Source organism: Eptatretus burgeri, chromosome 4 (assembly GCF_056783735.1).
Source record: "Eptatretus burgeri isolate ZD-2024b chromosome 4, Ebu_testis_v1, whole genome shotgun sequence".
Taxonomy (NCBI): domain Eukaryota; kingdom Metazoa; phylum Chordata; class Myxini; order Myxiniformes; family Myxinidae; genus Eptatretus; species Eptatretus burgeri.
In genome coordinates, this window is record NC_140964.1 from 79,383,619 (window position 1) to 79,397,153 (window position 13,535).

At 43.3% G+C, this 13,535-nt stretch overlaps 1 pseudogene; it reads left to right on the forward strand.

Moving 5' to 3' along the window:
- The first annotated feature begins 245 nt into the window (after nucleotides 1-245).
- LOC147028477 (uncharacterized) lies at nucleotides 246-2,309 on the forward strand (annotated as a pseudogene).
- The last annotated feature ends 11,226 nt before the right edge of the window (nucleotides 2,310-13,535 follow it).

Genomic DNA, 13,535 nt, shown 5'->3' on the forward strand with positions numbered 1-13,535 from the left:
CTCTCTCTCTCACTGCTCTCTCTCTCTCACTGCTCTCTCTCTCTCTCACTGCTCTCTCTCTCTCACTGCTCTCTCTCTCTCTCTCTCTCTCTCTCTCTCTCTCTCTCTCTCTCTCTCTCTCTCTCTCTCTCTCTCTCTCTCTCTCTCTCTCACACACACAGCTCTCTCTCCCTCGTGCCCCCTGCTGGTCGTTTGTTTTCTGGGCATGGTGTCATGGCTGCCGTGGGCTGCTGCTCTGTGTTGTGGTGACTTTTCAGTGTCGTTTTCGTCCCTTCCCTCTTCCCTTCCTGTTGTGGTTCTGTGGTGTTTCATTCGTGTTTTTTCTCCTTTGTTATCGTTGAGAGAGAGAAAGAGTGAGAGGTGACCTATTTGGGTGTGGCCTAGCCGATTTTTTTTGAGGCCTTATAAGTACCTTGTTGCTTATAATGCATTTGATTTTTAATTTATTTCGATTCATTTAGTTTGACCTTCTTGTCTGGTTAGGGCAAAGAGGTGATAGACTGCCATCATGGCGAATGTACGCCCTCAGCATGAGGCGTTTGAAAATTTAACTAGGAAACACGCGGTTGTTTGTGTTCCACCAGAGGGTGTCCTCACTGAGGATGTTGTATTAGCTTATTATTATTAATATTAGCTTATTATTATTATATTAGCATCGGGGATGTAATCGGTTGTGAACACTGAACATGTCCGAGCTGCGTCCTGAATGAGTCAGAAAGTCATTGTTTTCGTGTCGGACGAAAACTTGGTGCAAAACATAGTGAGTACAGGTTTAACCATAGAGAGTGGCGTGTTTATGTTAGCGTCCCCTATGGATACCCCTGCGATGAAAATTGTAATATCAAATGCTCCACCTTTCATACCAAACGATAAACTAATATCAGTTTTGTCTCGATATGGGACAGTTGTGTCAAGAATGTCTATGATTCCACTGAGAAGCCGAGTCGAGCAGATAAAACATGTAATGAGTTTTCGTCGACAGATTTTCATGGTTCTTCCTGATCGCGGTGATGACACGGGACTGAATATTTCGTTCAAAGTAAAGTTCAATGATCGAGAATATCAAATGCATGCTTCATCAGCTTCGTTAACGCGTTTTCTCTGTGGAGCACTTGGTCATGTCAAACGATTTTGCCCCAAGGTTTCCTGTTCAAAGTGTGGTAAAAATGGACATGGAGACATGGATTGCAAAAAGGATATCAACACTGCAGATCCTATAAAAACGGGCTGATGTTAATTTCAATAGTTTACCGATTCCTGCTGTTCCTGTTGTTCCTGCTGTTTCCTCCTGTAGTGAGACGGATGTGAACAATCCCCTTGTTTCCAATCCCAGCGTTAAAAATAATGATAAATCACTCCCGATTACTGAAAATGAAGTAACCTCAAATTCTACAACCTCTCCTGATACCCTTTCATGTAGTGAAGAAATGGACGAGGATCCGTTAATTACCCTGAAAAAATGAAGAGCAACAGATGCTAGTTTTTCTCTCAGTACTGCAAAGAAAGTAGTATTGGAGATGGACAGTGTCGCTGAAAACGCACCCCAATTTGTTTTTCATGTTTCGACCCTTTTTGAAGAGGAGGATAGTAAATTAGATTCAAAAATTGAGGAAAATGAATCTCAAAGGATGCGGTTCATCTCTGAAGATGGAAATCGTTGTTCAGCGGAAATAGGAGGCAATGCTGAGGATGTTAGTAAACCCTCAATTGAACCATTACCATCACTGGTTACTAATGAGCAGACGGTGATTGACTCAGACCTCGACAGTGCCCTTCTACCCATACAGATGGAAAAATGTATTGCCGAGTCTCCGACTGATTCCATCGATAACACGACACATGAGGGAGAAACTGGGGTTTCGGCTCAGTTTGTGCCAAATGAACATCAGGGTAATGTAGTTTGTACCATGGAGCTCTCCAGCACATCTCTGGAGACACTCAAGATTCCAATAGTGACTAAAGAGGCTGATATTCTCGATCCTGGAGGAACCTTGTCAGCATTGTCAGAAACGTCAGAGTCGGATGAAGATGTTGAGGTGCCTGAGTTGTCTCAGTCTCCGATGAGTCAGTCAATGATAGCTCCTCAACTTGTATTTTCCTTTCTCAATGAAACCTATCGGCAGCGAAAAGTGGTTATCAAAGATACATTTCCTGATTTAGTTTCATTTCTCCAAACTGCAAAAAAAATAATAACAAAGCCCATTGATTTCCCATTAACAAAGTCACAGTTTCACCGTCTTCGGAAATTCATCACGAAAACAGGTCTTGAAATTTCGCAACATTCGATAAAGCCTTTTGATAAAGAATGAAGAAAATCACTTTTGACACTTTAAACATAAATGGTGGAGGCGCAAGTCAAGTGCAAAGTTTATTTAAGCGCAAAAAAAGACATACTTTTATTGCAAGAAACACATATCACTCAGAATGTAGAGTATGATTGGTGTCGCCTTTTTGGGGGGCAGTGTTATTTTAGTAACCTGTCTTCCCTTTCGGCAGGTCTTGCTTTTATACTTAGACCAGGGCTAACACCCGAGTCATGTGTCTTCCTGGAGATTGTAAAAGGCTGATTCATTTCTCTTGAACTCGTGATTAACAATTTTCATTTTACATTATTTAATGTGTATGCACCTTGTGAGAGTGCAGAACGAAGAGCTTTCTTTGCTTCTGTGATCTACCACTTACAGACAGTTGATCCAAATCACTGTGTCTGCATTGGGGGTGATTTTAACTGCACATTTGATCCCAAAATAGACAGGAACACAGCAGAACCCCATCCGAAATCTTGTATTGATTTATCGCTTTACTTCTCTCACATTGGGTTACGAGATATATGGAGGGAATTTTACCCGAATGAACTTCAGTTTACATGGAGCCATATTACTGGAGGAAGAGTTTCCTTTGCGAGACTTGACCGATAGTATATAAATTCTCGTTTTAGAAACATTGTGGTCTCTCCAGATTTTTTGCCATCAATATTCTCAGACCATCATTTAGTAACCATGGGGTTTCTTTCTCCTCAGTCAATACGTAAAAGTGCATATTGGAAATTTAATACGAGTCTTCTGGAAGATGGGCTATTCGAAGAAGCCTTCAAAGTGTTCTGGGCTAACCAAATCCAAAGGAAACCCTCATATTCTACAGTAAATTTATGGTGGGACAATACAAAAACCCATATTCGGGTATTTTGTCAGCAGTTTAGAGCAAATGTCACAAACGTAAAGAATGTAACAATGACTTACTTAGGGTCCTGTCACACCTTGACGTTTTAGGCAGCAATGGCAACGTATAAAAATGTATGTAAAACGCTGGCGTACGCTGAAATTTTGATGTTTTTTTTTAAGTTTTTGGCGTATTCATAACGTGTTGGTCGTTTACATAACATATTAGTAATGGGCACAGAACGTTTCGTTGTGTTATACATAACTTTTACCAACGAATGCTTACCTTGTGGTCGGCGGTCAAAACCTATGATAAACGAGAGTTTAACTTACCCTTTGCGTGCTATACGTATCGCCGGCGAACTCGTGGCGTAGCCAGTTAAGAACTTGCCGGACGCCGATTGAAATCAAAACTGCCTGAGAATTTGAAGTGTCAACATCGTAGTCACACCTTGACGATTTTGCCAGCATATGCCATTCTATGAAAAATGTGTTTACAATGCTAGGCACATGTCAAATACGCTACAGGTAAGTTGCGTATATGTTTAGAGTATCCTGGAAATCATTGAAGTACGCTGACATATTACCTAGTCCGTTTGATACGTCGTGAAATTTCAAGCATGCTGAAAATTTTAAGACGTACTCGACGTAAGGCTCACACGTTTCGCATGCGTTGGCATCTGTTTCTAGCACGTTCCGCGATCGTTTAAACACGGCGAACACACGTTACTTGTAGGTTACTCATAAGTCGAAGCACGTCAAGGTAATGGCCAACATACTTGGAACCAAATTTCTAATCGATGAGTAACGTCCTTTGAACAAATGAGTAGCGTCAGCTTAGCCTATGTTTAACGTGCTTGGAAACTATGAGTAACGTGCATTGGAACTATGTATAACTGGCCTTGAACCAATGACTAGCGTGCTATGAACGTAAGAGTTACGTGCGTTTAACCTATGAGTAGCATGTTTTGAACCTAAGTAAAACGTGCTTCTAACCTTTGAGTAACATGCTATGAACCTATTTTTAACGTATGTAAAACGCACATTGTCGTATGTAGACGAATTAAATCGACGTCTTCCGGACAACCATAGAACTTACTGAAAGTGTTTCTAACTTACATCTACCGTGTACTGGCGTATTGGCAGCGTTTAGGGAATTGGTATATACAAAAGGGCTTCACAATAAAAACCCATCATTGTTCCAGACTCCATGGTGAGTAGATGTGAACGCCGGCAGTATCAATAGTAGCAGTACTATTACTAGTCGTAGGTGTGCCTGACAGTAATAATAGTAGTAGTAGTAGTAGTAGTAGTAGTAGTGGTAGTAGCATTGGTAGTAGCTGAATGTCTATGTCAGTAGTAGTATGTGAGCGTGATGTGGAGGCTGTGGGGGATGATGGATCCTCGTTGCATCACCGAATAGGAGAATACTTTGCACCATTGTTCGATGTTCTGTAAGGGCTAATTTTTTTTCCTCATTCTGAAGATGAAATATTTCTTTGTTTTACTCTTGAAATTATTAAAAAGACTTTGACAAATGCATAATGTACTAGTAATGAACACAGAACGCTTAGATAACTTTTAGATTAGTTATACCAACGATTGCTTATCATGTTTTAGGCGTCCACAACCTATGCCCAACGATAGTCTAGCGCAGCGTTTCTCAACCGGGGGCCCGTGGCCCCCCAAGGGGGGACATCTGCCTTCGACCGGGGGGCCATGAGCGGACGCCGAAAAACTGCGATTCAGAATGCAGAAGCTTGTAATGTACAATTAAGGTGACGAGTCTCCGGTCATAGTGTCAAAGTAAAAAGGGTAGATAAGTTTAACCACAATTTTAAAAGAGAAGGCGGAGCCCACAGAGCATTCATAGTAAACCAATGTTTACAAAAACGTTAGAATTTTTTTTTTCAATTTTTTTCTCAGATGTCGACGGTTCGAAAATGGAATGACAGCTATGTCAAGTTTGGATTCACGAATGGCAGTCGAGATGGCGTGGACTGTGCGCAATGTCTGCACTGCTCGGTCGTGATGTCAAATGCATCACTACGTCCTTCCAAACTTTCAAACCATCGCGACAAGATGCATCCCGGAAGGAAGGAAGATAATATCGACGCTCTGTCTGCGAAACGATCACAATACGACCGTGAAGCGACACTTCCCAAATTTTGATTCCGGCCAGAAGAAAAACCTGCTCTTCAATCCAGCTACGAAGTGGCATACCGAATTGCGAAGTGCAAGAAGCCGCACACTATTGCTGAAGACCTTATCAAGCCATGTACAGAGAAAATGGTGGAATTGATGATCGGACCAGAGGCGAAAAGAAGATCCAGCAAGTTTCGCTCTCTAATGACACGATCCGACGACGGATTGACGACATGGCCACTGATGTGTGCCGTCAAGTTTGCTCCGAAATCAAACAAAGCACGCTCCAGGCTAGCCTTCAATTAGACGAGTCTACCAACACCGCCCTGGAGAGCCAGTTGATCGCCTTCGCTCGCTACGAGAGAAAGGGAAAGATGAAGGAAGAGTTCTTGTTCTGCAATACCCTACCAACCACAACGACAGCGGCAGATATCAAAGCTATTGTGGACTCTTTGTTTGAAGCTAATGGACTCGGTTGGCAGAATTTCAAGCACATTTGTACTGATGGTGCCCCAGCGATGTTCGGCGTCAGAGGAGGGTTCGTCACGCTTGTGACGAATGAATGGCCCCATGTGACATCCTCCCACTGTTCGCGACACCGATACGCTCTTGCATCAAAGACTCTTCCGCCTCGTTTGCTGGAAGTCATGGACGTCACGGTCAATGTGATCAACTTCATTCGTGCGAAGGAAAAAAATAATCGGCTCTTCCAACTCCTGGCCAACGAAATGGGAGCGGAACATGTTGGACTTCTGTTCCACACCAAAGTCCGTTGGCTATCGAGGGGGAAATGCCTCTCTCGGCTGTATGAACTCCGGGTTGAGGTGGAAATCTTCCTGCGAGACAACGAAAACAACCTCCATGTCCACTTCGGCAATGAAGAGTTCTTCATGATGCTCGCCTCCCTGGCCGACATATTCAGCCGATTCAACGAAATGAACCAGTCCTTGCAAGGCCGTGATGTGACAGTCAGTAACGTTCAAGACAAGCTTGCCAGACTGTCTGCTAGAATGGAAGTCTGGCAGGCACGAATCAAGGCCAGGTCCATTGCCTCGTTTCCTTTCTTGGACGAGCACCTGCAGACGCAGAGGATTGAGCTTCCCGTCGGCATCAAAGATTGCATCACTAGACATCTCGACAATCTCTCCGCTGAGTTCAAATTGTATTTCGACGATGCACCGTTGGATGTTCCGTGGCACAAACACCCGTTTAATGCCAAAATTGAACCTACTGAAGACGAAGCAGAGGAGCTGGCAGAGTTGAAGGTTTCAAAAGCAATGAAGCTGGTCTTCAGTAACAAAGAAGATCACTCCACCTTCTGGTTGTCTGTTCAGGATGCGTATCCACTACTCAGCAAGAAGGCATCAGTAATGCTCATTCAATTCGCCACAACATATCTTTGCGAATCTGGATTTTCTGACCTTGCGACCATTAAAACGAAGTCCAGAAACCGTCTTGACGTTGGGAACGATATTCGCCTTGCTGTGTCCAAGACGGAGCCGCACATAAGAGGCCTCGTCAGCCAAGCCCAACAGCAAGTGTCTCTGATTGTATTGCTTAGAAGAATGTTTACTTTGATTTATCTTTTAAGACTGAGTAAATAAATTGCATAAAACGAAATCTGCATCTTTTATTGAAGGGCAGGGGACCACGAATGTTAAGCGACTCGGTAGGGGGGCCATGGGCCATCAAAGGTTGAGAAACGCTGGTCTAGCGTATGCATAGCGTGGGAGCGCATGGTTTACGATTACGTGACGTTTGCGATCCATTGACTGCCACTAAACTATTTTAATAAACGGCTGTCACTCGGCTATTGTTTTTTGACGCAGGAGCAAGGCAATTCAAATCGTTTCCATTGAACGAGTTAACTTGCTGTCACTCGCCTATTGTTTTTGGATGCTGGTGCTCGGCAATTCAAATCGTTTCCATTGAACGAGTTAAATCGCTTCCACTGGACTATTGAAATGATTTCATAATAATGCTTGGTTATTCTTGGACCCACTCTGGCTCGCAGCTCATCGAACATCGCTGGGGGCATTCGCAGGAAGTTGATGAAGGATGCATGGTCCTCGTTCCGGAGTTCCACCATGAGCTGGTTGTTTCTCTAAAGAATAGGAGGCCTGTTTCTCTGCTATGTACTGACTACAAAATATTTTCAAAAGTTTTCTCAAATCGATTAAAAAAGTAATCAGCAATTTGGTTCACCCTGATCAAAGTTACTTTACTAGGTTACAAAGACTTTACTAGGTTAGTGTGCATGGGAGGAGATGCACATGGCAATTTGGAATATGCCGTAATGGCGTCGCCTCCCGATCCATGGTCTCACCCAGTTCCTTCAACTCCGTTCACGTCTTCTTCTCCCGGCTCTATTGGCACACAACTGGTGCAGTGTCAACTCGATGAGGTCATGTTGATGTTCGAGGACAGGTAGGTATTGTCGTCTCAGCCTTGCCTATCCTCCATCTCTCGGAATGACATCAACATGTACTCACCACGAAGGCTAAAAAAAACGCGGGTTCCTCCTGCGAAGGCCCTTTTTATATACCAATTTCCCTAATCGCTGCGAATACGTCATTTTACGTCAGCTGTTTGTTAGAAACGCGTTCAGTAAGTTCTGTGGTCGTCCTGAAGACGTCAAATACGTCCACATACGTATTTGTTCATATAATAGGACATGCTCTACAACTAATTCCCAAGCACGTTACTCATAGATTATAAATAAGTCACGGGTTCCCTCAACATTACTTTGATGTGTTTCGATGTATGAGAAACTTTCTAGTAGCGCGTTGCGAGCTGTGAACAACGTTCGTGTAGCGTGCTTATAAAACCTTACCTATAGTTTATGAATAAGTTTTGGGTACGCAAATGTTACCCCAACGTGTTTCCACATATGAGTAACATATAAATAACGTGTGTCAACGATCTCATAACGTGCCTAAACCTTATGGCCAGCGCAGCGGAACGTGTGAGCCAAACGCCGAGTACGTCGTAAAATTTTAAGCATACGAAAATTTGAGAAAAACCACAAAGTTCAACGGTTAAAGCCAGCGTACTACGACTTATGGCAGTGTTTTTCAGCGTGCTCTTAATGCATACAAAACCTACCCATAACGTATTCGACGTGTGCCAGCGTATTCGGCAAATTTTTCATAAATTGGCATAGGTTGGCTAAATCGTCAAGGTGTGACAGCCCCTTTAGAAGCTGACAATTTACAACAGGAAAGAAAACTGGTTAAAGAGAATAATGCAAGAAACTATCAGTTATTACGCGAAAAGAAGATTCAACTACGGGAGTTAATCCAAGAGAAAGCAGCAGGGTTGCTACTCAGACTAAGGGTCAGGAACTTGAAGGATTTTGATACCCCCAGTAAGGCTTTCTTTCATTTGGACTCTGTTAGTAAATCACCCAAGAATATTTTTTTCTGTTTTTGACTCCAACGGAACTGTAATAGAAAATCCCAAGGATATAAGGTTGTGTGTTAAAGATTTTTTTCTCCAAATTGTTTACAAAACGAATTGTTTGTGATAAAATGAGGAGACAGTTAACCTCTCGCCTTCCCTCCATAACATGAGCCTCAGTGTCTGGAGTTGGACGCACCGATTACGCTCGAGGAATTAACCCAAGCTCTAAATGAAATGGACTCCGGAAGGGCCCCTGGAATTGATGGCTTGCCAACTGAATTTTATGTCAAATTTTGGGACCTGTGAGGCCCAGAACTGATGCATGTCCTGGAATCATCTCTGTCACATGGAGAGCTACCTCTAAGCTTGAGAAGAGTGGTGATGTCTCTCTCTCCAAAGTCTGGTGACTTAAGACAGATGAAGAATAGGAGGCCTGTTTCTCTGCTATGTACCGACTACAAAATATTTTCAAAAGTTTTCTCAAATCGATTAAAAAGTAATCAGCATTCTGGTTCACCCTGATCAAAGTTATTGCATCCCGGGCAGATCAATATACGATAATATATTTTTTATTAGAGATTTGATAGATGGCAATTGTGTACAGAATGATTTTGGTAAATTTTTTATTGATTTAGAAAAGGCTTTTGACAGCATCGATCATGTTTTCTTGCATCAAGTGTTGGAAGCGTGTGGATTTGAGGATAATTTCAGGAAATATATTGCTCAATTATATAATAACATTTTCAGCCTAGTTAAGATGAACAATGAGCTTTGTTCTCCCATACAGGTTCAAAAGGGGGTTAGGCAAGGCTGCCCAGTTTCGAGCTTACTTTTAACCCTTGTGATGGAATCACTTCTAGTGTTACTGAGGAAGGATCTTCCGGGAGTAGTAATATCCCCTGAGTACCCTTCAATTGTCTTATCAGCGGATGCTGATGATGCCTCAGTTCTTGTTGAGGATGATAAGGATACTGCTGCTCGTATCAAGTGCTTAGATTCTTTTCGTTTAGCTTCCTCTTTGAAGTGCAACTGGGAAAAAAGCAAAGCATTATGGGTTCCCTTCGTGAAGAACAATCTATTATATCTGGAATGGCACCAGCCCCACCAGTACACCTTCCTGCAAAACAAAAGTGGATGGATGACGGCGTTCAGTATCTTGGGGTGTTTCTTGGATCTACACAGTATAGAAAAAAAAACTGGGATGGTGTTGTTGAACGTGTCAAGAGAAGATTGAGCAGGTGGAGAAGAGCTCTGCCCCATCTTTCGTACAAAGGCCGAGTTCTGGTAATTAACAATTTGGTTGCCTCCTCATTATGGCACAGGTTCGTCTGCCTGCAACCACCGGAAGACTTGTTGAAGGAAGTGCAAAGGCAACTCTTAGACTTCTTCTGCGGAGGCCATCACTGGTTACGACCAAATGTTGTATGCGAACCATTGGCCGAGGGTGGCCAGGGTATGGTCGGCATCAAGAGCCGTATAATGGCCTTTCGGTTGTGCTCAGTACAAAGACTTATGTCGGATGAACAACTACCAAGTCATCTCTTGGCTGCTCAGATTTTGCGGCAAGCAGGTGGGCTTGGATATGGCCGTGAATGGTTCCTGATCCTGCTTCAACACGTTTACTTTTCTCCGCTCCCGGTTTTCTATCAGAGTATGTTGAATGCTTGGCAAAGCATCTCAGTGTGCCGACAGAAGGACACCTATGTCATTTAAATGTTTGCTCAGGAACCTTTGTTTTCTAGCGAACGTAGTGAGCTTCATACTCAACGCATGCACATGAGAGAATAGGAAACAACAACAACACAATACCCTGGCAATTTGGAATACGTGCCGTCGGCTATGACCCTTTTGCTTCTGGTTTTGTCATGGGGAATGATGTGTCCCAGGAGATAAAGGCAACGTCGGAGACATGAAAGACCCAAATATCAGATATGGTGTATATTTCCTCCACTGATTTTAATAAAGATATCTCCCGCATTAGCAAAAAATAATATTTAATCGTGATTTACATTATTTGATTGCTGATCCCGAATCCAGGCCGAAGTAACCGGAAATTGCGTCAAAATCATCAGCTGTGTGGCGCTTACATGTACCACGGTATAGTTGGCAAGTCTACAGTTGTGAACAAGTTATAGGTAAAGTCAGAATCGAATGTAAGAAGAATTCTACATTCGCTTCTCGGCTTTGCCTATTCCATATTAATCATCTTTTCCCGGGTATATTCAGAAGTAGGGTTTTCTGCCAGCATTTTATAATAGCCGGCATCACAAAAGTGTGGCACCTCCAGCATACCTCAGGTTTTGGGTGGAAATCGGTTCGAGAAATCTCTGATCTAACCGGAATTAGGTCTGAAAGACTGACTGGAAAAGTATTGAGAGAGGTTGTCTGGATAGGGTTCAAACTTGGAGTGAGCTGGACCCATGAGCCTGAACTATTACACAATGAGTGGATTTTTCCCAGGCTGTTGAGACAGATAAAATCAGACAACTTACTCTCCATTAGCATGGGGAGTAAACTAGTAGTAAACCTCTTTCAAAAGACTAGTAGTAAGAATTTGTACAAGGCTTGTGTTAAGATACTGCTGGGAGATACACCATTAAACGGCTTAACCCGGTGGAAGAGACTGATGCTTGGTGAGGCCCCCATTGAACGTGTATGAGACTCCATGTATAGCAAGCTCATAAGTAAAAGGTCTGGTGATCTCCAATGGAGGCTGATTCATTGGATAGTTCCTTCCAAGAAACTAATTAGTCATTTTTCTCCGACATCCACTTGTTGCCCATTTTGTGAATATACAGAAGACGTGTTCCATGGCTTTACCGATTGTGTGAGATTAGTTCCCTTATTTCTTTGGTTAAATTGTGTCAAAAAAAAATGAATCAGAATGTTGTGTTCTCTTTGCGTTCCTTTATTTTTGGGTTTAATGGCAAACCCAATAAAGTTAATATGCTTCTGAGGTTTCTCGTAGTGACGGCCAAGCTGGCAATACATCTCTCAAGAAATGAGAAATTGAACGGAAAACCTGTCGGGCAATGTGACGTCATGTTATTTTTTAAGCCCTTGTGATAGCAAGACTTAAACTGGAGTTTTGTTTCTACCAAAACATGAAAAAAGTTCACCAATACCTGGTGTCATGCAGGGATCTGTGTGGTACATGAAAATCAACTGGTAATACATTTGTAGTGTGTGAATTATTGTACGATTTATGTGCCTGGTAAATTGAATTTGTTTGTTTTCTCTGAAACCTACTTGTACCAATGGTGGATATGAATATGTAAATTTCTTTTATATTTTGTGATAATAAAAGGATCTCGATCTCTATATCTCTATCTCTCTATCTCTCTATCTCTCTATCTCTCTATCTATATCTATCTCTCTATCTATATCTATCTCTCTATCTATCTCTCTATCTCTCTCTCTCTCTCTCTCTCTCTCTCTCTCTCTCTCTCTCTCTCTCTCTCTCTCTCTCTCTCTCTCACACACAGCTCTCTCTCTCTCTCTCTCACACACAGCTCTCTCTCTCTCTCTCTCACTCACAGCTCTCTCTCTCTCTCTCTCTCTCTCTCTCTCACTCACAGCTCTCTCTCTCTCTCTCTCTCTCTCTCTCTCTCTCTCTCTCTCTCTCTCACACAGCTCTCTCTTTCTCTCTCTCTCTCTCTCTCTCTCTCTCTCTCTCTCTCTCTCTCTCTCTCTCTCTCTCTCTCTCTCTCTCTCTCTCTCTCTCTCTCTCTCTCTCTCTCTCTCTCTCTCTCTCTCTCTCTCTCTCTCTCTCTCTCTCTCTCTCTCTCTCTCTCTCTCTCTCTCTCTCTCTCTCTCTCTCTCTCTCTCTCTCTCTCTCTCTCTCTCTCTCTCTCTCTCTCTCTCTCTCTCTCTCTCTCTCTCTCTCTCTCTCTCTCTCTCTCTCTCTCTCTCTCTCTCTCTCTCTCTCTCTCTCTCACTCTCTCTCTCTCACACAGCTCTCTCTCTCTCTCTCTCTCTCTCTCTCTCTCTCTCTCTCTCTCTCTCTCTCTCTCTCTCTCTCTCTCTCTCTCTCTCTCTCTCTCTCTCTCTCTCTCTCTCTCTCTCTCTCTCTCTCTCTCTCTCTCTCTCTCTCTCTCTCTCTCTCTCTCTCTCTCTCTCTCTCTCTCTCTCTCTCTCTCTCTCTCTCTCTCTCTCTCTCTCTCTCTCTCTCTCTCTCTCTCTCTCTCTCTCTCTCTCTCTCTCTCTCTCTCTCTCTCTCTCTCTCTCTCTCTCTCTCTCTCTCTCTCTCTCTCTCTCTCTCTCTCTCTCTCTCGCTCTCTCTCTCTCTCTCTCTCTCTCTCTCTCTCTCTCTCTCTCACACAGCTCTCTCTCTCTCTCACAGCTCTCTCTCTCTCACAGCTCTCTCTCTCTCACAGCTCTCTCTCTCTCTCTCTCTCTCTCTCTCTCTCTCTCTCTCTCTCTCTCTCTCTCTCTCTCTCTCTCTCTCTCTCTCTCTCTCTCTCTCTCTCTCTCTCTCTCTCTCTCTCTCTCTCCTACCCCCCACCCAACACAGCTGTTCATCCGCACGTGCGTGCAATCACGAGCGCGGATTCTCGGCGTCTCTTGGTGGTGTGTAGCGTGTTTCGTTGCTATTTTCTCGCTCCTTTCTAAAACCTTTTGGTTTTTCTATACCGTTTCTTGTATTGTCCCATCTCCTGAGCGAAAGAGAGAGATAGAGATAGAGATAGAAAGAGAGAGATAGAGATAGAGACGGAGATAGAGACGGAGCCCACAGTCCGGTGTTGGGAGGTTATCAACCGGTAGTATGGTGAGGCCGCCGGCGGATGGTTTTTTTTCCATTACTGTGGTCGTGTTTTGTTGATAATTTTT